Source organism: Schistocerca americana, chromosome 7 (assembly GCF_021461395.2).
Source record: "Schistocerca americana isolate TAMUIC-IGC-003095 chromosome 7, iqSchAmer2.1, whole genome shotgun sequence".
Classification (NCBI taxonomy): Eukaryota; Metazoa; Arthropoda; class Insecta; order Orthoptera; family Acrididae; genus Schistocerca; species Schistocerca americana.
The window spans coordinates 436,870,815-436,895,352 of NC_060125.1; positions in this window are offsets into that span (position 1 = coordinate 436,870,815).

Sequence of the window (24,538 nt, forward strand, 5' to 3'; positions counted from 1 at the left end):
GGGCCAGGACTGGGCTGTTGCAGTTGGGGTACTGCTCATTCTTCTGCTTTTGTTGTCCCTGTTAATGCATATCGGTAAAACAAATATGGCACTAGACTAATTTAGGACCTCTCTGTCGAAAGGGCAGGTAAAATTCCGTTTTAAATGCATCGAAATTTTTGTGGTCACTGGGCGACGCATGAAAGACATGATGAGAAGTATTTGTTTGGGCTGCGGCTAGCTGCCTGTTGCAAAGGTAAACGGCAAGTATCTACTGAAAACCCAGAGATAAGAGCCTGACGACTCTTAAGAAGGACATCTCGTATGTATAGGGTGTAACACCCCTTTTGTTTCGTCATCGGCTCCAAAACTCGAAAAGAGATTTTCCGCAATTGTTTGTATGCTGAGGGGCACGTAATGTTTGTACGTATAATGCTCCGACCTCTGGTACCAGCGAAGGTACTGAAAGAAGTATGGTCTTTTTAGCGGAACCGTGTACTTATAACTGCATTCAATAGCTCTTGGAAACACAATTACAGTGGTACAGCGCATGCTAATATTGACATCGAAATCTTTCGCAAAAGACTCCATGAAATGTAGTAAAACTGTAAAGCAATGCGACCAGAGTAGGCTACGGCGGTGTAAATACCGCCAAGCAGAACTCTCATGCCAGGCTCTTCAAATGTTCAAATGTGTGTCAAATCTTATGGGACTTAACTGCTAAGGTCATCAGCCCCTAAGCTTACACACTACTTAAACTAAATTATCCTAAGGACGAACACACACACCCATGCCCGAGGGAGGATTCGAACCTCCGCCGGGACCAGCCGCACAGTCCATGACTGCAGCGCCTAAGACCGCTCGGCTAATCCCACGCGGCTCATGCCAGGCTCTGTCGTTATGTGCAGCAAGGCATGCCTGCGCTACTAAGATACAACCTCATTTCCTAAACGACATAGATACAGGGTCAGCTGTGATTTTTGTGTATGGAACTTCGGCATATGACAGTTTATGGCGCATCAGAGGAGGCTTCGGAAAACCATCTTAAATGTACAGGGTGAGCACAAAGTCTTGCCCTGATTATAAAAATTTATAACAGAATAACCGTTTGACATAATATGTTACATTTGATGCCGTTACATAGGTTAGTGTTACTAGTTTTTTTAAGACCACTTACGTTAGTAAACCTCAACGTGTGCTCCCTTGGTAGCTCGGAGAATGTCGAGGTGGTATTCCAGTTCCCACCAGGTGTTTCGTAAAATGTGCTCTGTCACAGTACCCACAGCAACTTGTATCCTAGCCTACAGTTCGTCGACTTCAGCAACTTGTGTGACGAATACCCTGTACTTGATATAGCCACACAAAAATAGGTCAAGGGGCGTAATGTCTGGAGAGGGGAGTAATGTCCGGATCGGTGAATTGGAGGGAACGGTCCAACGCTCTGGCCACCCCGCTCTACAGACATTATGCCCCTTGACTTTTTTTCTGGGATGTATCAAGTATTTGTTGCAGCTATGAACATACTGAAAAAAAATAGACACAAACTGGACAATGATCATCTGAGAGAGGAATGTAATAACAACTGGAATTCTAAACAAAGGTGTAATGACTGAAGGCAGCTTGAGAGCAAAATTATACACTGAAGAAATGGTGAGTTAAAAATGTATTGAATCATAACAAATTAAGAGTTTCAATAAGGTAAATTTGAAAAAGATTATTCAGGTAGAAAATTAGAAGTTGAAAACTTTAACAAGGCAAGTAGAGAAATATTTGGAACATTTTACAGGGAAAGAATCAAAATATACATATATTGTTACCATATAATGTTCACCATTCTATATATTCTTATTGGTTTACATAACTTACATTTTACTCAAAAGACACTGTTAGGGCCATTTCGAAGAAAAAGTGTTTGTATGGAAGTGAGATATAACAACAGTATGAGGTATTCATTGTTTTTGTATTTAATAAAAACACAAATTGGTTTCCATATTATATTGCCTACAATCTATATGTTGTATAATTCCTTGTAAGAGATTTGGATGTATCATTGTAAAACATGGCCAAAGGACTGAAGAATATTATTATTTATAATGTTTTACTCCTGTCTTGTAAAATTTCATGTGCATTAATGTTAAAAGAAGGAAGATGGCTCTGAGCACTATGGGACTTAACTTCTAAGGTCATCAGTCCCCTAGGACTTAGAACTACTTAAACCTAACTAACCTAAGGACATCACACACACCCATGCCCGAGGCAGGATTCGAACCTGCGACCGTAGCGGTCACGCGGTTCCAGACTGTAGCGCCTAGAAACGCACGGCTACCCCGGCCGGCAAGAAGGAAGAGGAAGGGAAGTAAAATAGTAGGTGGAATGGAATGAAAGACGAAGCCAACTGTCAGAATTCTGCACATAATGTCTTTTAATCATCGCTAACACTTGATTTAAGAATAATGAACGAAAGCTGTATATGTGGGAGAGACCTGAGAGCACTGTAAAGTATCAGACTGACTACCTGTGTCCAGACAGACATTTAGGAACCAAAATTTAAATTTAAGACATATCCAGGAGCAGATGTCAACTCTGACCACAATTTATTTGTTATAAGCTGTAGAATAAAAGTGAATAAGTTTCAGAATGATAGGATATTAAGTAGAAAGACCTTGGATAAACTGAAATAACCAGTGGTTGCTGAATGTTTCATGGCGAGCATTAGTCATCGATTGACTGAAACATGGGAAAGAAATAGGACAGAAGAGGGATGGGCAGCTTTGAGAGTTGAAATAGTGAAGGCAGCGGAAAATAAAATACGAAGAATGACATGGTCTAGTAGAAATCGTTGGCTATCACAGAAGATACAAAATTAAACCGACAAAAAGAGAAAATACAGCAGAGGAAGCTGGGGGAACGGAATACAGACGATTAAAAAGTGAGATTGTCAGTAAATGCAAAAGGCTAAGCAAGAATGGCTAGAGAACAAATGAAAAGTTGTAGAAGCAACAATAACTAGGAGAATGACAGATGCACCTATTTCCGAGACCTGTGGAGAGAACAGAAGGTGCTGTATGAATATCAAGACTCCAGGTGGCAAAAAACGAAAGCTGCAAGGTGGGAAAAATTTGTAGAAATTTTATACAAGGGAAATGAAATTGAAGTTATTATTATATAAACAGAAGAAGAAATAGATGAAGATGAGTTGGGAAATGTGATACTGTGACAGGAATTTGACAGAGTACAGAAAGACCTAATCCAAAACAATGCCCCTGAATTAGACGACATTCCTTCAGAATTGTTGAGATTCTTGTGAGATCCACCCACAACAGAACTATTCCACCTGGTGTGCAAAATACGTTCAAAATGCATGATACCCACAGGCTTCAAGAAGAAATTGAGAATTCTATTTCAAAAGAAGGCAAGTGCTGACTTGCGTGAATATTATCGAAATGTTAGTTTAAAAAGTAATGGTTGTAAAATACTGGAACGTATTATTTACAGAAAATGGAAACACTTGTAAAATCCGACCTTGGTGTCACCAGTTTGGGTTCTTGGGAGGTGTAGGTGTACATGAGGCCATACGAACCTTACAACTTATCTTAGAAGATAGGTTAAATGGAGGCAAAACTACGCTTACTGCATTTGTACATTTAAAGAAAGTTTTCGAGAGTGTTTACTTGAAAACATTCTGAAGATAGTGGGGATAAAACACAGGGAGCGAAAAGTTATATACAGTTTTTGCAGACGTCTGGTTGAGGAGTGGAAGGACTTGAAAGTGAAGCAGTACTTGAGAAGGAAGTGAGGTAGAGATGTAACCTATCTCGCTGTTCCCCAGTCTCTACAATGAACTAGCTGTAAAGGAAACGAAGGAGAAATTTGCGGAAGGAATTAAGGTTGAGCGCGAAGAAACAAAAACTTTGCAGATTGGCAATAGTCAGAGATAGCAAAGGACTTGTAAGGGCAATGGAATAGAATGTATAGTGTCTTGATAGGACATTATAAGTTGAATATCAATAAAAATATGAGCAAGGTACTGGAATGTAATGGAATTAAATCAGATGACGGTGACAAAATTAATTTATGAAATGAGACTCTGAAAATGGTAGGTGAATTTTGTTATTTCAATAGCAAAATGGCCAAAGCAGAGAGGATATAAAACGCAGACTGGCTGTTCAAGAAAGCATTTTTTCAGGGCAAGCTTACGACACTGCATTACTAGCCCGCTCTTTTGCTTGCTGTTTACACTATCTTACAGCTCACAGCGTGGTGTTGATTACACGACTGTGCACTTTCGATCACCATGGAGGGCTGCTTACCCCTGGAAGAGCAATAGAAAGGAAGTAGAATGAGATCTGGAGGAGCGAATATCGAAAGACAGCGTGAAATGGAAACTCAAAGAGTAGGAACACCTGATGTATTTTACAAATGATTATTTTCAGCGAAATTTGTAATGCTAGTGCATTTATGTGTTATTCGTGTGGGAAAGATTGCATAAATGCAAGATTTTACACTCTGATTGAACTTTACTATCTGTAGTTATGAAATGACGAGACGTATTTCGCCGAGATCCACATTTCAATAATTTTGAGCTGCCTTGTAATCACAAAGAAGACAGATTCATGTGTGGAAGCATCCCAGTATTCTAGCTGGCGAAAGCAAAAAATAAAAATAACAGCTTACTGAAACAAGTGGAAGAAGATCGTGGACTTAATTATATGATGAAAGTTACATCTACAAAGGCACAAAGATCTGGAAACCATTATGCAGGAATGATAAACCGAAAGAATTACTTGATGCTAAGAAATTGGATGTTGATAAACTGGTGGAAACAAGATCTTAAAACAACTGGCACGAGACTGATAGTTAGCAATTTCATGATCTGACACTAGACATTTATGTTAAATCAGCTGAAATTGGTATACAAACTCATGAGGACAATGATTGTGACTCCACAAGGAAGAAAGACTATGTGCCAGGCTGTAACTCATTAATCTACCGTCAACAACATGTTAATAGTTCAATTTTCTTATACGATGGGCTGTGTCCAAAAGTAAAATCAATAAAAAATTAAAATGAATGTTTCAAATCATATTATGTGAGACGTGATTCGAATGTAATGCAGTTTGTTAAGTGTATTGGTTGAAAACATATTAATGCAATTTCAAAATTAAAGTGGCACTTTCAAGCATTGGGAAATGATTTCAGTCATGACTGTCTCTGGAACATAATCTAATCACCCAGGTTCTGCCAACGAGTATTTTGACACAATTCATTTAGTCAGGAAGAGAAATATTTTTTTCGCTTCCTTTAAAATTATGACTGTGCACTTCATATGATTTGAAACGATGCTCATCAAATGCTCTTCTAATGTAGGGATGGTATTAATAGATCATCAACGTACAGTGTTACCCTATCTAGTAAGCTGGGTCCTAAGACTGTGCCCAAGGCAGTAATGATTGCATATGAACTTACATTTAATCCAAATGATAGTACACAAAATTGATAACTCCTTCCTCTAAACATGAAAGCAGTATGTTTTCTGGAATCTTTTGTAGGCTTACCCGCCACTGTGAACATCTCAAAACAATACTGGTAAGGTACTTAAAGCTATGAAACATTTGCAACTGCTGTCTATATTTCCTGTTCTGGTTCATATAGGAATAATAATTTTGTTCATACCTCTTGAATCTAATGTGAGGCGAACGTTTCCACCGGGCATTGCCATGGCTAGTACAGGGATGAAATATGGTGACATCAAGGTTTCTATTATTCTTCACTGAAGCATTAGTGCATTTTCTAAGTAGCCACTGCTCTCAGGGTCCATTTGATGGAGTACAATTTGATATTGCTACATATTAGTAATACATGTTTTTTCTCAATTACATGTACATAATTTAAAATCAATTTCTGCAATCTGATTGTTTCAAGAAGTAAGTGATAATTGGCTCTATAATCTCATCTTTTAATCAATTTTCAGTATTCTCAATTGGACTACAGTGACAAGGTGTACTATCTGTGCATGTATCTTTCATCATAGTGAATTTTACCTTTAAGCCTTGGCAGTGTTCGTCATGCTCAGCCTATATTATTAAGTCAAAAACAATAGTTTTCCCATGATATTCAGAAAGCATTTACCTGAGGAGAAGTTGATCACTGTGTTCTTCTCTCTTAAGAGCTCTATGCCAAAAATGCATTCTAGGCTCAACCCACTTGTAATCAGCAATGGGCATATGATCGTTTCATTTCCCATTGCAACTTCCAACTGCATTTGCATTTTGAAATTTCGTGATGTGACATCAATAATCCCAATAATATTACAATTCCGTACAGGGAATGTTGGTTTCCTAGTAATCTCATGAATCATACTAAACAAATTGGCTGACATAACATTCACCATAGCACATGTGCCCAGAATAATTGTAGTCGACATTTTTCCTAAGATAGCATGTTGTAGCTGTCACTGCCAAATGTAGATGTTGGCACGCAGTGGAGGAATGTTGGGTGTGGATGGAAACTGTCAGGATGCGGCATATTAAAAATGGCTGTGATCTCCAAATATTTTATTATTCCCAGCTACAGTGCCACGCTCCCGTCTGCCTCACGGAGTCCCACGATATCGAGGATGCCACTTCGCTGTCTGCAAAACAGCTTGGCGCGGAAGTTCTACCTCAGTGACCCATGCAACGTACTGTGGCGTGCCGACCGTGTACAGCCATGGAATTTTGATGATGTCAAGATGCGCCGGCAGCTGACTCAGCGACCTTCATCCCCGTTGCCTCAGCGCCGCTCGCTGGGAGCCGCAGAGTGGCCCTCTGTGTGCTTCTTCGCCGTCACGGTTAAGATCGCAGGCGACAACAAACGCCTGCAATCCAACAGCCAAATGTGCTGCCCTCGCCTCGGGATGCCTCCGATGTGTGTTGAGAGCTAACAAGACTGTCTGCAGTGGCGAGCCATCGAGTGGCCCGAAGCTGGCTGGCTATGGACCCCGCGTTGGCCTCAGAGGGTCCAACCAGCGACCCGCCATCGACTGGAAAGCTGGCGCCCCATCTGCTGCTGCGTGTAGCCAGTAGTGTGACACGCCCTGCTGTCCAGGAGTGTTGCCACACTTGAATCCCCTCGTTAGAAAACCGGCACCTATGTATACACAGATGTGCACCTTTATTTTGCTAATATGCTGCTCCGAGTCACATACTCATAACACCTAGGTTGCGCCAGTGGGCCCCTTCTGCCTGTAACTTGCGCCATGCAAACTGCTGCGTTTACTCTTTTCAGTGGTTCGACGGCCCTGTGGTCTCCATTCTACTTCGCAACGACTGGTCAGCGTAACTTACTGTCAACAGGCCTGCGCCTGGCTGTAGCTTGTGCGTTCAGAAATATTGCACCCAATCTAACTTTCCTGTCTTAAACGGTGGTGCCGCTACAAGGTAACGTAGCTTGAACTCTTCGCTATGAACATGGCATTTGTATATGTCAGTAGTCAATTTGCCTCCAGTGTCTGTGTCACTGTTGTAATGTAATAGATTTTCTGTGCCACCATGCCCCACCGTAATGAACATTTGAGCATGTAACACAGACAAATTTGTTTTGTTGTATTCATCATTGTGGATTGTTGCTTTTCTGTCACCTCAAAAATATTTATGGTCGGTTTTTGTGTTCATCAATTTGTATCAGCTCTATGGTTTTGTCCATGATTTCCTTATAAGTGTGTATTATTTATATTCAAGTGACATTGGTCTCCAAGGTGTTAATTCCACTGATTGTTAGTAGCATAGGTTTGCCATGGTCCTACGCCATTACTCTGGTAGCTGGGTGGCTGTCTATTATCAGCTCTCCTATTAAATTTTGATGGCCTTTGATGCAATTTAGCGAGCTCGATGGACATATTACCAAACTCGCTATCACTCCACTCGATTCTACCTGAACTTCTGTTTCACTTTCTATTTTAGTAGGCTTACCGATTTTTACCATAACAAAAAACTTGGGCTGAATTTAGTGTGTAAAATCATGTATCACAATTAATATCAGCACAGTATTGCTGAGCATGAACATTCTGGGAAAACAACATTAATTTGTTGAAACAGTAAAGAATCGTTGCCCAATTCCACACTCTCGAACCGCAAAGACAGCGAAGTTGTACAGACCAATCATTTTACTGTTATTAAAAGGAATTACCACAAAATTTTAAAATACTGAAATAGTAAATAACATACATTGAATAATTATGCCTGTCATAATCTACTCTTTGCATAGGCAAAGGAGAACCAACAGTGTTACCCATATCTTTTATATTATGATGTAGCGTAGACTGCTGTCCACAATTTATTGCTCCTGCAAGACGTCTTAACGACCGGAATTGCGGAACTATAAACTGCGTAACAGGGCGTTCCTGATGCGGTAAAACAGTTAACTGATGAACAAGACCCATTAAAAGAATCTATTGGTAAAATGAATGGAAAGGTAGATTATTTTACATCACAATAGGAAGTTTAAATTAGGGAATAATTTACCATATCATAAAACCTTAGCTGAATTTACGTGCGTAAAATCACGTATCACAATTAATATCAGCACACAAATAACAGTATTTCAGAGCATGAACATTCTGTGAAAAGAACATTAATTTTTCTAAACAACAAAGAAGCGTTATGCCATTCCACACTCTCGCCACGCAAAGACAGCCATCCTGTACAGATCAATTTTTAACTATCATTAAAAGCAGTTACTACAATAATTTTTAAATTTTCAAATACCGAACAATTTGCATTGAATGATTATACCTGTCCAACAGAGTCTACTCTACGCATAGGCAAAGGAGAACCAATACTGTCGCCCTTATCTTTTTGTATTATGACGTAATGCAGACTGCTGTCCACAATTTTTTGAAAAACGTTGTGTGTGTTGGATAATATTTTGGAACTGCGTTAGTTGATTTTAAGTTCCCTTTTCTATAGTTAGATGGTGCTTTTCCCGTTCATAAGTTTTCCCTTACTCATCAGTTTTGATGGTAGTTTTTTTTAATGGTTTAGAATCAGAGGCAAATTGTTCACGAAAGAAGATCGCATCACACGGACAAGAGCAAGAGTACAATAAACTCACGTAAATGTAGGCTTTAGAACTAATGAGTTGAAGCAAAATTCGCCAGCTTCGTCTCATAACTTGAACTGATTAAATAGTTGTTATCTTACAATATTGTGTTAGAGAAATTATGTTTCTATGGTGTACTTCCTTCAGTGCACGCCTCCTGTAACTCCTATTTAAGAAAGAAGATGGAGAAAGTTACACTGGGATGTCTGAGTACCAAATCTAGGATTGCAACGTCAGCTGGTGAAGAATAATTGCTATCACCATTGGACTGGAAATAACAGCGGCACCTGACGTGCGAACCCTACCTGTTAGTGTTTACATAGAAGCATCCGGCTTCGGCCGTCTATCCACTCAATTTTAGCGGAAATCTCGGATATTTTTTGGGGATGTTTCAATGTCAACATTAACAATAATTATACCTATGTACTCGTCTTTTCGAGAGCTATTGAATGCCGTTAAAAATGTATGTCGTTCCATTAAAAAATACCCCAATATCTCAGTTGACAGTAGAGTTGAAAATGAAGTACACTTGTAACACCATTACGTGCAATTCTGTGCACTGTTATATACAGAAAACCGTTTCGATGTTTTCAACGGTGCGTGAAATGAAAGTGAAAGTTTCATCTGAGGATATCAGCGCCGAATAGAAAATATGATTTTCGCGTACTGTAGCTTTTTGTCTTCAAAACTGCATACTTTTTAAGCTTCAGTCACTGGTTTGGGATGACTGCTACGTCAGTATCCTGCCGTAACCAGTGTCTCAGTGTCATTAACATGGCTACAAAAACATTTGGGCGCTTGATGATGCAGAATACTGCTGAAACATGTTATGCCAAGCAAAGTCCGGTAAAAAATTGACTGAAGTAAAGAAACATGCAGTTTTGTGAGTGTTCCAAAACGCAGGAGATTCGCTTTTAATATGGGCAAATCTGAAGTGCGACGCTTCCCTTCATGTCTCCTGGAGGTTTACATGTGCTTAGCCTACTATTCTTGTTTCTTTCTATAAAGAGTGTGGAAACTTAATAGTGGAGGAACGTTCACCAACTATGTAAGGAAGAGAGTGTCGAATCTTAAAAATATTAATCCGTGATGGCCTATTGCAATAAAGTAGCTTTAACTGTAAGCACTTCAAATTCAGTACCGTTGTCTGTTTAAGTGAGTGTGTGTATGTGTGCGTGTATGTATGTATGTATATGTGTGTGTGTGTGTGTGTGTGTGTGTGTGTGTGCGCGCGCGCGCGTGTGTGTGTGTGTGTGTGTGTGTGTGTTTGAGTGAGTATTTGTGTATGTTTTATAACCAGAACGGTGAATGATCGTGTCTGATTGAACAGCACCAACAAATTTTAAAATTGTTCACAGAATTGGCCTTTATCATAGTAGTAAGCAATGAATACACTAAGAATTTGGAAGAAGTAAACAATCAATGGTTTAAAAATGTGGTTTCGGAGCATGCAGTTTTCAGTCATCCACCATTCACGAGATGTATTTGAAAGCAATTCCGCATTTTTCCTACACTCAGTCCCACATCTCGAAACTTCAGCGAATTCATCATGCCTAAAATATAGCCCTAAATAACAAACAAAAATGGGCCTAAAATTTAATACTTATATAAAAAGTATGTACTGCTCCACTGGTTTCTTTTCGAAACGACTCATAACAACACAATTTAGGTTACAGTAACTTCAGATATGCTTACTTCCACTGACAATGATCTTCTCAATATGAATGCCATAAAAAAACATACGTCAGAATCACGTGCACTCAAATCGCACAGTCACCACGTCGACTGTTAGTCTGAATGCTGTGAGTGAGTGTTACAATGCGTTACATTCGTAGAAGGACATCAGTGTACCACTAGACATTACTCTCTTGCAATAGCATCGGCGGTTTCATGCAAAAGGCACTGGTATTTCAAACCAAAATTAATAAAACGGTGATATTTCTGCTTATGGACTTGTAGTAATAATTACAAAAGTTATTTCAGTAAAATTTTCATTTCATTGTGGAAACTACATTCATTTAGCAGCAAAAAACAAAGTGTCATGAAAATTAAGATTAGTAAATCCCTTATGCGATGCTAATCTTTGTGTTCTGAAGTTGTATTTGTCTGGAATGTAGCTTCGTACGGAAGGAAACGTGGACGATAAGCAGTCAAGACAAGAAATGTGGTACTGTAAGAAAAGCTGAAGATTAGATGGGTGGATCGCATAACTAGTGAGCAGGTACTGAGTAGAACTGCGGAGAACAGAAATGTGTTTCATAATGTGTCTAAAATAAGGGATCAGTTGATAGGACACTTTTGGAGACATCAAGGAATCATCAGTTTAGAGGTGTACTCTTTCGACTTACCCGCTCTCTCCTCTGCACTTAGCAGTGGAATTCCCATTGCACTCTCCCTGTTACCATCCTTGCTTTTAATTTCGCCGAAGGTTGTTTCGACTTTTTATATGCTAAGTCAGTGCTTCCGATAACCATTTAGTTTTCAGTTTCTTCACTTTTTCATGCAACCATTTCGCCTTAGCATCCCTGCGCTTCCTGTTTGTTTAATCCCTAGGTGACTTGTATTTCTGTATTCCTGAATATCCCTGAAAATTTTCGTACTTTCTTCTTTCATCAATGAGCTAAAGTATTTCTTCTGTCATCTATGTTTTCTTCGCAGTTACCTTTTTTGCACCTATGTTTTTCTTTCCAACTTTTGTGATTTCCCCTTTTAGAGATGTCTATTTCTCCTCAACTGAAATGCATACTGAGCTATTTCTTATCCCATCATTACAGCCTCAGAAAACTTCAAGCGTATCTATTCATTCCTTAATACTACCGTATCCCCCTTCTTTGTGCGTTGATTCTTTCTGACAGGTCTCTTAAACTTCAGTCTACTCTTCATCAATACGAAATAGTAATCTGAGTCTATATTTGCCTTCCAAGCCAGTATCTGATTTCGGAATCTCTGCCTGACCATGATGTAATCTAATTGAAATCTTTCCTTATCTCCCGTACTTTTCGAAGTTACCTCCGAAATTTGTGATTCTTGAAGAGAGTATTCGCTATTACTGGCCGAAATTTGTTGCATAACTCAGTTGGGCTGTCCCTTCTGTCATTCCTATTACCAAGCCCATATTCTCTAGTAACCTTTTCTTCTCGTCTTTTTCCTACAGCTGCATTCGTACCACATGACTCTTAGATTTCCATCTCCCTTTATGTAATGAATTACGCTTTCAGTATCCTCATAGACTTTCTCTATTCTTCGTCTTGCATATATACCTGACTATCGTTGTCGATGTTGGTTTGCTGTCGATTCTGATAAGAATAACTCTATAACAGAACTGTTCACAGCAACTCACTCTCTGTCCGACGTTCGTATTCATAACAAATCCTACTTCCATTATAACATTTTCTGCTACTGCTTCTATGCTCATATGACCGAAATCCTTGTCTTGTTTCCACCTCACTTCATTGACTCCCTGGCATCGTCATCAGGAATAGATCTACCGAGTGCCAGAGGTAGTTATCACTTTATCTTATTCTTTTTAATCGTTTAATTTATTTTTCCTGAAAATAAAGTGAACTACTTATGAGTGTGCTATTAATCTATTTGGCCATCATTCAACTTCGTTTAAGAAACACACTTATTTCAAGTTTGTAGATCGTTGGTTTATTAAACTAACATTATCGGCTTCCGGGACTGTGGCCCACCTTTCGAAGCGTTAAACATATAAATGTAGATGACATTTGGGGCCTAATTCTGAGGTTACACATTACGAAAGCTAAAGAAATTTTCGTGTGTTTACAAGAACAAAGGTGGTGTGAGACACCATATCCGTAGTTACACAGTAACCCTCCCCCTCCCCCTCCTTATAGAAGCGCTGTTAGCTTCACTCTCATATGTACTAAAGCAAACTTGAATGCTGTCTGTTTATTTCAAAGAATTTTGACTGTTATGTAGGGTGCAATAGTTATTCGGAGATGAAGAAGCTTGCACAGGATAGAGTAACATGGAGAGCTGCATCAAACCAGTCTCTGTACTGAAGACTACAACAACAACAACAAAGGATCACTGTGATATTACTAACGGACTTTTAAAGTACACACATGAAATAATTTGTTCATGAAGTATCACAGAACATTAAACGTAAAACATTATAGAGTATTTCCTAGATTCACTAACGTATTTTTACCAAAAGGAAAAATACTATAAAAACAGAGATAAATAGAGAGAGAGAGAGAGAGAGAGAGTCAGACAGGTGCGCGCATTAACACGCTGCTTCTGGTATTTGGGGAATCGAGATGACCTGTATATAACGGGATGCGTATCATTTTAAATGTATTTACAGATAGAGGACAAGTTATATAATGTATACAGCACGAAGTGGGGCACGGTTATGGTTTAACATTTGAGTTGAACAACTCTCTAAAGCCGTGTACTATTACAATGGTACTAGATCGTGAAAATATTCAGAGGCCACATGCTCAGATTGCAACAATAAGGGGCAATTATAATCAAAGCAATTGGAAATATTATCTTAACTGAATAGATAATACGTGCTCACCACACACATGTGATTAACTGTCTGATTAAATTATAATCGTCTACAGTACACTACTTAATTTCATTGAACATTGTCAGCGTGTATTGGAATTATTTCCAAATTGTTGGAACATTACTTGAAACTCACCCTGATGTCTTATGTTGTTATGTTTTTAAGCTACGATTTGTTCCAGTGTAGATAATGATTACAGTCTGCGTACCATCGGAATGTGAGTGGCTTTGTAACTTCCCTTCCTCTGAAGTTTTTTCTATTGTTTCATTGCAACCGTTTATTTTACGTCGAGCTGACATGGGTAGGGGACAGTTAACAGAGCAACACGCTTCCTTACGAAATCTGACTGTGTGGCCTAAAAAGATAACTGTTTAAGAATGTTAAAGTTCTTCAAATTTAAGTGATGCTGCTTTGGAAGGATAAAGTACATACGATTTCAATTTCTCGATTGATTTCGTCAGTAACACTCTACACACCTATTTCTAGTCCCAACAGTGCTCGTATTATAAGTTCAGTTTATTTCACTTTCGCACTGAAGTTTACCATTACGGTAGTGCTTTTAGGAAATAATCTTTCATTGTGTGAAGTTCACGGTACCCTTTATCACTGCTCCAATAATAATTCGGCCTGCCATCAAATGCTGCTGAGTAAGAATAATGATACTGATTCGTCCACTGATTTTTTGTGTAACTAAGCACCCCCTCCTTAAATAAGCTAATTACTCCTTTTTGCAGTACCAATAGACGAAAAAAAACTTCCTTCCTCATAATTCAGCACATCTATAAATTTCTTGTACAGTTTGGTTCGACTCAGCTGCAGGTGACCATTAAGCACGAAACTCGAACGGCGACTGTCTCCTCTATTTATTGGATGCGTCTGGGGGCGTGTGGGCATTGTTGAACGAATACAGCAAGACTCTGGAAAAAGATGCGCCCAACTCCAGAATCTCCAGAGAACCAGCAATACAAAAGAGCCACGATTTAGTACCTCATACAACTATCGATAGTAGTAGGCTAGCCCTCACAGTTGGCATCATTTGAGTAAAGTGCTGTGGCTAAACGTTAACGAACGTATAACCACCTCACAGGACTTTCAATTCGTAATGAACCATATATGGCTACAGGAAATGTAATTGAATATTCTGCCAGAGTAGTACGCGCAGCCTGACAAGATGTGTTCACACCCTTTGATGATCGTAGCACGGTGAAGAGCTTAAGATAATGAAAGTGTACCGTTCACTTTAGCCAGCAACAGTGTTCCTTTTTTCTGCTGTCGGCGATAGGCAATGTTTGAGATGACAGTGTGGAGTCTGTCCAGTCTCAGGCCACAGTAGGGACACGAGCGTATGGTCACGGTGAAATTGATGTAAACAGTTGAAACGAAGGAGACAAAATGATATCTCGGGTATTTTACGCAGTAGGTGTCTTACTATTACTTGTATATTACATGATGAGTAATTTTTTCTTGTTTCTTTTCCCAAAACCTCTTCATTCTTTGGCTGTGTTATTGTCTAATGCTCTGTCCATATTTTCCATATTTTCTTCCTAACTTTTATTTCAAATTTAGTGTTCGTAATTTTGCTTCCGAATTTGTGTCATTTATCATTTCCCTTTTGTATCCAGCTTGTTTTAGGTCTCCTTCCATTTCTTTAAACCAATTGGCTGTTTTGGTCGAGTGGTTTACTGCAGCAAAATTCCTCTTTGTTAGTCCGTTGCTGTTCATTTTATGTACGTGTCCGAATGTCAGGTGGCGTTTTACGATCATGTCTGTGAGTCAAGCTGCGTGTTCGTATAATTATTTGGTTGATTTAGTCATCCATATATCATCTCTGTGTATTGTACTGCACAGAAGGAATCTTACTTTTACAATTTCGTTTATCTGGAAGAATTTATCGTTGGTAATGGAGTCACGTGCATAAAAGGGTGAATTGTGGTTTCAAGAAGGTGCACGTAACAGCTAGAAACGATATGTGATGATAAATTCAGAAGTTTCACATTTGAATTACTATCATCCATTAGTTTCCCAAATAATTGTACATTCAGTAATGACTTTTACTGTAACCATATTGGTTATGGCACACGATCATTATTAACAACGATCCTGAGTAATGGATCCGAGCTCTACTACTAGTTTAACAGTACGATTACGGAAGATTAATTAAACTGTTGATAACAATTTGCTATAGTCCGATCCATGAACGATGGCGTTTCGCGCATGTCGAGGCACGGACGGGAATTACATTGTTCACGATTCAAAGCGACAGCTGGGGTACGCGCATGCGCGTGCTTTCCGCTTGAAGAAAGCGTATATTCTGAAAATTATGCCTCTCGTTTACTTATGCAGAAGTTATCACTTACCATCACAATCAGCGAAGACAACTCGCAGCAAATGGAATCGAAATTCAGTAAACAACTCGCTACTACCACGTTTAATGCTTCCATTAGCTCAGAACACTCAGAACATACTCAACGCTCATTCACTGTCGGAGTATACCTGATGTAGGTGAGCAGAACAAGCCTAAACTTGTCCGACATCCTTCGTGACTCCTGTTATAGTAAAGAGACACAAGGGAGAAAAAGGTCATACATACGTGTGGTAGGGGACTGGAGAGATGAACCGAGGTGTGTGTGTGTGTGTGTGTGGTGTGTGTGTAGAAAGAAAGAGAGAGAGAGAGAGACGGACAGACAGAGAGAGAGAGAAGCAGATTAAAGAGAGAAGGAGGGAGGAAGGGAGAGGAAGGAAAGAAATAAAGAGAAAGAGAGAGAGGGAGAGAAAGAGAGATAGAGAGAGAGAAAGAGAATGAGAGAGAGAGAGAGAGGGAGGGAGAGAGAGAGAGAGAGAGAGAGAGAGAGAGAGCGAAGCGGAAAAGGGACGGAAGCAGCGGCCCTCGTCCTCTTTCCGTCACACAGGTGACCCTGGCATCGTGAGTTCCCGCGCAGTGGATCCGTAAGGTGGGTTGCATCCGCAGACTCGTCAGGCGCTGAACAATGAGCAGAGCCAAGCCGCGGCAGCACTCCGCGGAGAACAATGGCCTCTTGGCGGTCGAAACAATCCTCTTCACGCGGGACACAAGCAAAGAGGGGGGCGGAAAAAACGTTAATATTTGATTCCAGGTGTAGGCCGCGCCGTTGTTTTGGGGTGGGTTTCGCCGGAGAACACAATGGCGGCCTTGAAGCGGGCCTTTGTGCTCTCGCCGCAAGCCATTGTCTCGCTCTTCGCGCCCGCTTGGCCGCTGCTGCCTGGCGTCTCCTCCTCAGATTGTGGCAGCGCTTTTGCAGACGTTAATTCCCGAAACTTGCCCTTCATCGCAGACGGATGAGAAAACAAGAACTTAAGGGTGAAAAGCAAAGCAATTGCGTTTTGTTCCACTACTGGAATAAACAAATTGGCGTACACAGACCGAGAAGGAGATGGCGCCGAGTAGTAATAAGGCAAGAGTGCTTCTTTATAACAGAAGTGGGAACGACAGAGTAGTAGAATAACTAGAAGAATTCTTCTAACTGGGAAGTAAATTGACAGAGCTAAGCCAAAGCAAGGAAGATATTGTAGGTGGATTGCCACAGGCGAAAAAAGGTTTTTGCAATTAAAAAAAGGGTCTTCTGATATACATAAAATTGTAGAAAGAATAGCAGGAAGAGTATGTGTGGAGCACAGAATCATACAGAAGTAAAACGTGGACTACTGGATAAGGAGAAACTATAAGCGCTTATGCCAACGGCTTTGCCGCAGTGGTGCCACCAGTTCCCGTCAGATCACCGAAGATAAGTGCTATCGGGCTTGGCTATCACTAGGATGGATGACTGCCTGGGTCTGCCGAGCGCTGTTGGCAAGCGGGGTGCATTCACCCTTGTCAGGCAAATTGAGGAGCTACGTGACTGTGAAGCAGCGGCTCTGGTCACGAAAAGTGGCAGCAGCCGAGAGAGCGGTGTGCTGACCACAAGCTCCTACATATCTGCGTCCAGTGACCTCTATCTATCGGCTGAGGATGACACGGCGGCCGGTCGGGTTACCGTTAGGCATTCTGAAGCCTGTTCTGATGGAGGGAAGTTCTTGTATCTGCTATCACAGAAGAAAATTACAAGAGGGCAGTGTTTTATCCTGCCTACTCGTCAAATATAGGGTGCCTAGGAAACCTGTTTTCTTGGATCACTAAATGACAATTCATGCAAATCGTATTAAAGAGTTTTATTACGAAATGAGTCAATGACAATACTTAGCCGGCCGGGGTGGCCTAGTGGTTCTAGGCGCTACAGTCGCAGGTTCGAATCCTGCCTCGGGCATGGATGTGTGTGATGTCCTTAGGTTAGTTAGGTTTAAGTAGTTCTAAGTTCTAGGGGACTGATGACCTTAGAAGTTAAGTCGCGTAGTGCTCGGAGCCATTTGAACCATTTTTTGAACAATACTTGGCTTTGACAATAACACAGAAATGTCACAACCAAAGGGCGACGTGCAATAAGAAATCTTTTCAGTACAGACAGTTCCTAAGTTCCTGGTCTTGAAGTATCTAATCTTGATGCTGTAGGCCAGTCGACGCTTATGTCCTCATAGAGGGCGCTGCCGTCACGTTGCCGTCCTGGAGAGAGGTCGGTCAGCATGCAATTGGCTGACGTCTTCTTCATAGCCCTCTTTGCTCTCTCGTCTCGGACTGACGTTCCGGCGCTTGACTTTACGCCATAACATTCAAGCCGCCCCCCCCCCCCCCTAAAGCGACGGACCGTCGTTGTATAGAGAGCCCGAAAACGGCGGGGGAGGCAGGGGTGCGGATTCTGCGCTGGACCGGAAGCTGTGGCTGCAGGGGACATCAGACTTCCGATCGTACCCGTCGAACTGGCCTTCTCTCTGGCGGAAACGTCCCCAGCAAAACGACCAGAAGGGCATTCGTCCACCTCCTGAGGCCCATAGCAAGATGTAGAAGGCGTCGGCTGCTGCGGCGTGGACGGGTCCAGCTCCTTCCATAGGACGAGAGGAGGCGCAGGAGGCGAAGGTCCCGAACCCATCTGGTCGTCCCGCGGCGCCGTGATGACACTCTCGGGCGGCTGCTGTGGCCGCTCTGTCCTCGGGATCCGCGAATCTGGGAGGGAGAGACACAAAAGGATCACTGTGCACATGACAATGGCGAAGTTGATTGTGATGTCGGCGCTGCAATCCGTCTGGCCCTGAAATGAGATACAAGCATGCGCCAAGTCGACGAAGCATCTAGCCTCGTGCCCACCGTCTGCTGTGCCAAAAACCGTGTTAAACACAATATCATCAGGCGCCGCATGCTGAGGAGTGTGGAGCAGGTGGGGCAGTGTCAGATGGCTGCAGCCGTGAACAGTTCCGCCGGCGATGGTCCATCCCGTGGATGCGAACGATAGGAGGCGAGAAACAGTTGCAATGCTTGATCCCTGGTGTGAGCGGTGCCTAATCTGTCCATGAGGACCTCTGGGCGTGGCAATGGTTGACTGTAGACTTAAAGTCAATACAGAGGTGTATGCGACCTGAATGTTTGTGGAGAAAAACCAGTGGACACTAGCCCATTGAAAAGCTTGTATGGGCGTAATAGCTCCACTATCTTGATATTCTTTAAGTTCAGCAGCAATTTCGTCCCGTAATGCAATAGGAACAGTTCTGACAGGACAATATTTTGATTGATCATTGTCTTTCATAGTAATATGTGCAACAAAATTGTTAGCTTTACCAAAATCTCCAGAGAAAACTTCGGGAAATTCATTCAGAAGTTACCTACAGTCTTTAGCATTAAATGCAGTCGCTGACAACACATTGTCCTGAATTTGAAATTCAAACAAATCAAATGAATCAAGGCCAGATACGTTCTCAAGCTCGCTTAATTTGAGCACAGTGAAAGTCACAGTTAGCGTATGCGAACGTTACATTGCAGCCAAAGTACATTTTCTGAGAACGGGAGTGTCTTGTCCATTACAGGCCGTCAGGTGCGTGCTAGTTTTAGACAGGTGTGGGGAGCCCAGCAGTTCGTATGTGTTACTATTCAGCAGTGTAACAGAGGCAACCGTGTCCAACTGAAATTTCACATGTGTTCCGTTAATATTCAAAGGAACAAAACGTTTGTTGGACTGGCGTAGCACTGAAGAGACTGTTTGCTTACTAGTTCTGCTAATGCCTGCACGGCTTTGAATTCACTGCATTTATGACATGGGCCTTGTGACTAGATTTTTGTGAGTGGGAAGAACTCTTGTGGTTGTTTCATTGCAAACGTATGGATTGTACGTGACCTTGCTTGCCACAAGCGTAACACTGTGGTAGTTGGGACGGGCAGTCTTGGCGTTTGTGCCATTAACAGCAACAAGGATATGACTTCATTCTGTTCGCCCGCTTAGAGAGCTGTTTATGCGACGTGGCGCGCCCGGGCTGTTGCAGCCTAATGGGCCAGTTGCTAGCAAGGGATGACTCGACCTCACAAATTGGTGGCTGCTCAAATTTATCGGCCGACACGGCACCTGAATCATACTGATCTACTATTTGCACTACGTGCTGAAATGATGGGTCTGACAGTTTCAAAATTTGTTCTCTAAGTTTAATATCAGTTACACGGTAGACAATCACATCATGCAACATAACATTTGAATATAAAGCACCACAAGCACATTTGAATTTGCATTTCCTCGTCATAACCTGCAAATGTGTTACCCACTCGCGATAAGTTTGTTGTGACCTTTTCTTGCAACGACACAGTTGGCTCCTAATTGCTAGTACATTCACTTGTTGGACATAATAGTTACTTAGCGAATCTACAACCTGATAATAGGAAAGCTCACTCGGAGTAGCGTTAGGGAATAATTTCTGGATGAGGCGAAACGCTGCAATTCCTACTTTTGACTAAAAGTAATATAGTTTCACAGTAGCTGGTACATTGTGAGCAATTATGTGGGCTTCAAACTATGACAACCACTCGAGCCATTCCTCTTGTTGTTCATTAATCTGGCGAAAAGCCGGTATGACACTCGGAGCTATACTTTGTGAAGTTTGCGCTGTATTGGTGGATTGAGTGGTGAGTAGTTTCTGTACCGTGTTTAACTGCTATGCAGTTTGTTGCGTCTGAAGCTGAAATGTCTGTGTTAGATGCGTTGCTTCTATCGCTTGCAGCTGAGGCGCCTGAGAAGGGGGTGGGAGAGGTGGGCTGTTCATATTGGAAGAGACAAATTCAATAAACAGGCAATGCAAGCAATAAAAAGAAGCACAGAAGCAGAGAAAATATTTGCAGCGCCCACGTGAAAACACTGATTAACAAAAACAAGATACTGTTAAAGCAAGTAAACACACTCCTACAAAGAACAAAGGAGAATTAAGGCGCCAGCAAAACAGGAAAGAAAATTCGTGTCCGTCAGGCACTGGGTTCTTCTTAATACTCGTTGTCAATGTTGTATCCTGCCTACTCGTCAAATATGGGGCGCCTAGGAAACCTGCTTTCTCGGGTCTCTAGACAATTCAAGCAAATCGTATTAAAGAGTTTTATTACGAAACGAAACGATGACAGTACTTAACTTTGACAATAATGCAGAAGTGGCGCAAGCAAAGGACGACGAGCAAATAAGAAATCCCTTCAGCATAAGCAATTCCTAAGTCACTGGTCTTGAAGCCCCTAACCTTCCCGTGTTGTCGTGCTGGAGAGGGGTCGGTCAGCATGCAATTGGCTGACATCATCTTCACAGCCCTCTTTGCTCTCTCGTCTCGGAATGGCTTGCCGGGGCTTCACTTTACGCCGTAACAGACAGTAAAGCTGAAGAATGATGAGACACTAAGACAGGCGAACATTAAAGTTTCTAGAAAATCCTTAAGACAAGAAGCGGTAGGCTTCGTCCAAGAATACTTATCTTGGGGCTGGAAGGAGCAATACATGAACAGAGTAGTAGCGGAAGCCAAAGAACAGAGCATAAAAAACATAATATAAAGAACGTTGATTGTAACATTTAAGTACAATTGAAAAGACGAGCACAAGATAGCATAGAGGATAGTACCAACCTTAAGATCTACATCTGCTATTCTGCTGGCATAGGGTTCAAAGAACCACCTTCAAGCCATCTCTCTACCCTTCCACTATCGAACGGCGCGCGGGAAAAACGAACACTTAAATTTTTCTGTGCGAGGCCTGATTTCTCCTATTTTAGCGTGATGATCATTTCTCGCTATGTAGGTGGGTGCCAACAGAATGTTTTCGCAATCGGAGTGGAAAACAGGTAATTGAAATTTCATGAGAAGATCCCGTCGCAACGAAAAAGTCTTTTGTTTTAATGATTGCCACTCAAATTCACATGTCATGTCTGTGGCACTATCTTCCCTAATTGTAGGTTGATTCTTACAAAGAAAAAGACAGCAACTAGCCACAATTAATGCTGCTGTTTATTTAAGTAAATAGCGCCGTAACCGGTTTCGAAATGACATGTTCATCATCAGATGGCTGTTCACAAGATTTACAATATGCACTTTACATAGTCGTCAGTTTTCGATTTTCATTCTTCCGCTGTAGCGAAATATTCTTGGTGTGTTGGTTCCATCGAAACTTCCGGGCAATTTTGTAGCGAAGTTACAGGACTGTATTCTTGAAATATTCCAAAATATATGCAGCACTTATATGATTTGCATATCACCATATTGTGCAAAGCACCAAACACACGCCAAAAAGTATTTGCCACATGTGATATTGACACAAAGATTGCATTTTTACCAATACAACGTGTTGGACTCGAAGAGGAAAGAAAGATTGTCTGAGGTTCATCTTGCTGTAACAGTCCATGTAAGTTGTAAACGAAACTAAAATATAGTTGTTCATGTCTTCAAACTTGTCTAAGGTACATAATTATTTGTAAACCTAAACCTTGCTTCTCCTGAGTAGGCGTGGCCTTAACTGAACATTGACCATTGTTAGCGCCATACTAGAAAATAATTAGTAATTTTCTTTCAGCTCATCTTCGACGCGTGCCGCCGGTTAGGAAGCTAAACTTTCTTTCGGATCCCACAAATTATGCGGTCGCTACGAACAATTTAATATATTTCACTTTCAGATTTTCTCAAGGTTACGAGATAACATCCCAGGTAGAAAGGCGTGGTCACAGGATTCTAGTTCTAGTATAAGATTTCATCTGCAAAAGATTATGCTTGTTATCTTATATTGGTATTCTAGACGAAACCACAACCTGGAGTTACGGGTTTTATTACTTCACATTGGACTGACCTGGTGCTATAACCATTTGAGTTTTAAATATACTTTTGGTATATATATTATTAGAGTTATTTCTCTTTTGTTTTGATGTCACTTCATTAAAACCTATCAAAGCATAAATAAATTAAATTACATTACATTACACAAGTGTCCCTGCGTCATGACGCCAATAACTTTTGTTACGTAAGATTGCTTAAGAGTATAAAGTTCAGTTTCAGTTTAATTATTCTTGTTCCGGTGAGGAACTGTCGACCGTTGGTTGTTTTCACTAATGATATAGTTTGAAAACATTTTTCCAAACTTTCCACTAACTACTGTTCATTAAAAATTAGTTAACGTAATAATAATAATAATAATAGTGGCGTGTGAGGAGGGCCTCACGTCGGGGAGATCTCTCGCCTGCTGCGAGTCTTTCGATATGACGCCACTTTGGCGACTTGCGCATCGATGGGGATGAAATGATAGTGATTAGGACAACACAACACCCAGTCCCTGAGCGCAGGAAAATCTCGGACCCAGCCGGGAATCGAACCCGGGCCCGTAGAATTAACAGTCTGCCGCGCGGACCACTCAGCTACCGAGAGCGGACAGTTAAAGCAATAGAAACATATGAAGTTAACTGAACTTTGTTTCAAATCTTAATAGCTAAAGTACTGAGCAGTGGCGATTCGGCTATAACTTCATCTACTTCTTTCGGTTTTGCATTATTCTTCGGAGTAGATGCCTTTTTCCCCACACATTAGGGACTTTAGGTACACGGTCACATAGAAAAGCTGTGCTGTGTATTGTAATTACGACTGTCCCGAGCCCTGCAAAATTAGCAGTGGTTATTTTCAATGAATAATAGTGATAAAATGTCAGTTACAACAATTCAGGTGGAATTGGTGTTGCAACGTAAAGATACGACCATAGATATGTTCGACAATGTTTCAGATATTGATGACAAACTAAAGAATGTTAGAGGAATGGAATGTGTAAATAATGCAAAGATGAAGCAAGAAATATTTGATGACAGTAATGATAATTTGGAAATAAATGGCACAAGATACAAAAGTGATGTAAACGTAACAGAGACGAAAACGAAATAGACAATGGAACACGGTAGTAATTTGCCGGTATTTAGTACGAATTCTTTAATGCAAATGATTCAAAAAACGAGTGATCAAAGTAGCAGTGAGATTAGCTCTGTCAAAAGCGAAATCACAAATTCCTTGAGCAGTGAGATTAGCTCTGCGAAAAGCGAAATTATGAACTCAGTAAGCTGTGAAATTAGTTCCGTGACGAAGACAATAAGTAGTGAGATAAGTTCTGTAAAAGAGGAAATAACTGTTTTGAGAGGTTAAATAGAAATTTCACACAAAACTTTGCGAAAAAAATAAATGACTTAGATACTCAATTTAGTAGTGACAGGAAAGATATGACAAAACATTTTTACGGACGAAATGAAAAAAATGAAAGACAACATGCAACAACAATTGGGCGACTTACTAAGTGAAAAATGCGGACATATCTAAAATTAACTGAAACATGATATCGGCGTGAGAACGGACGAAATCAATGAAAATGTCAGCATAAAGATAAATCGCGAAATAGCAACAGTTCGTTCTGACTGGAAAAATTCGGTGGATTCTTTGAACGACCAAATTGTAAATGTTAAACTGAAAGTTCAGGAGTTGGAAGCAGATGTTAATTATAAGTTTTGTCAAATAAAAGACAAAGATGTGGGTGAGATAAATGAGCGTATTAAAAATCTGGAGAGCGCAAGA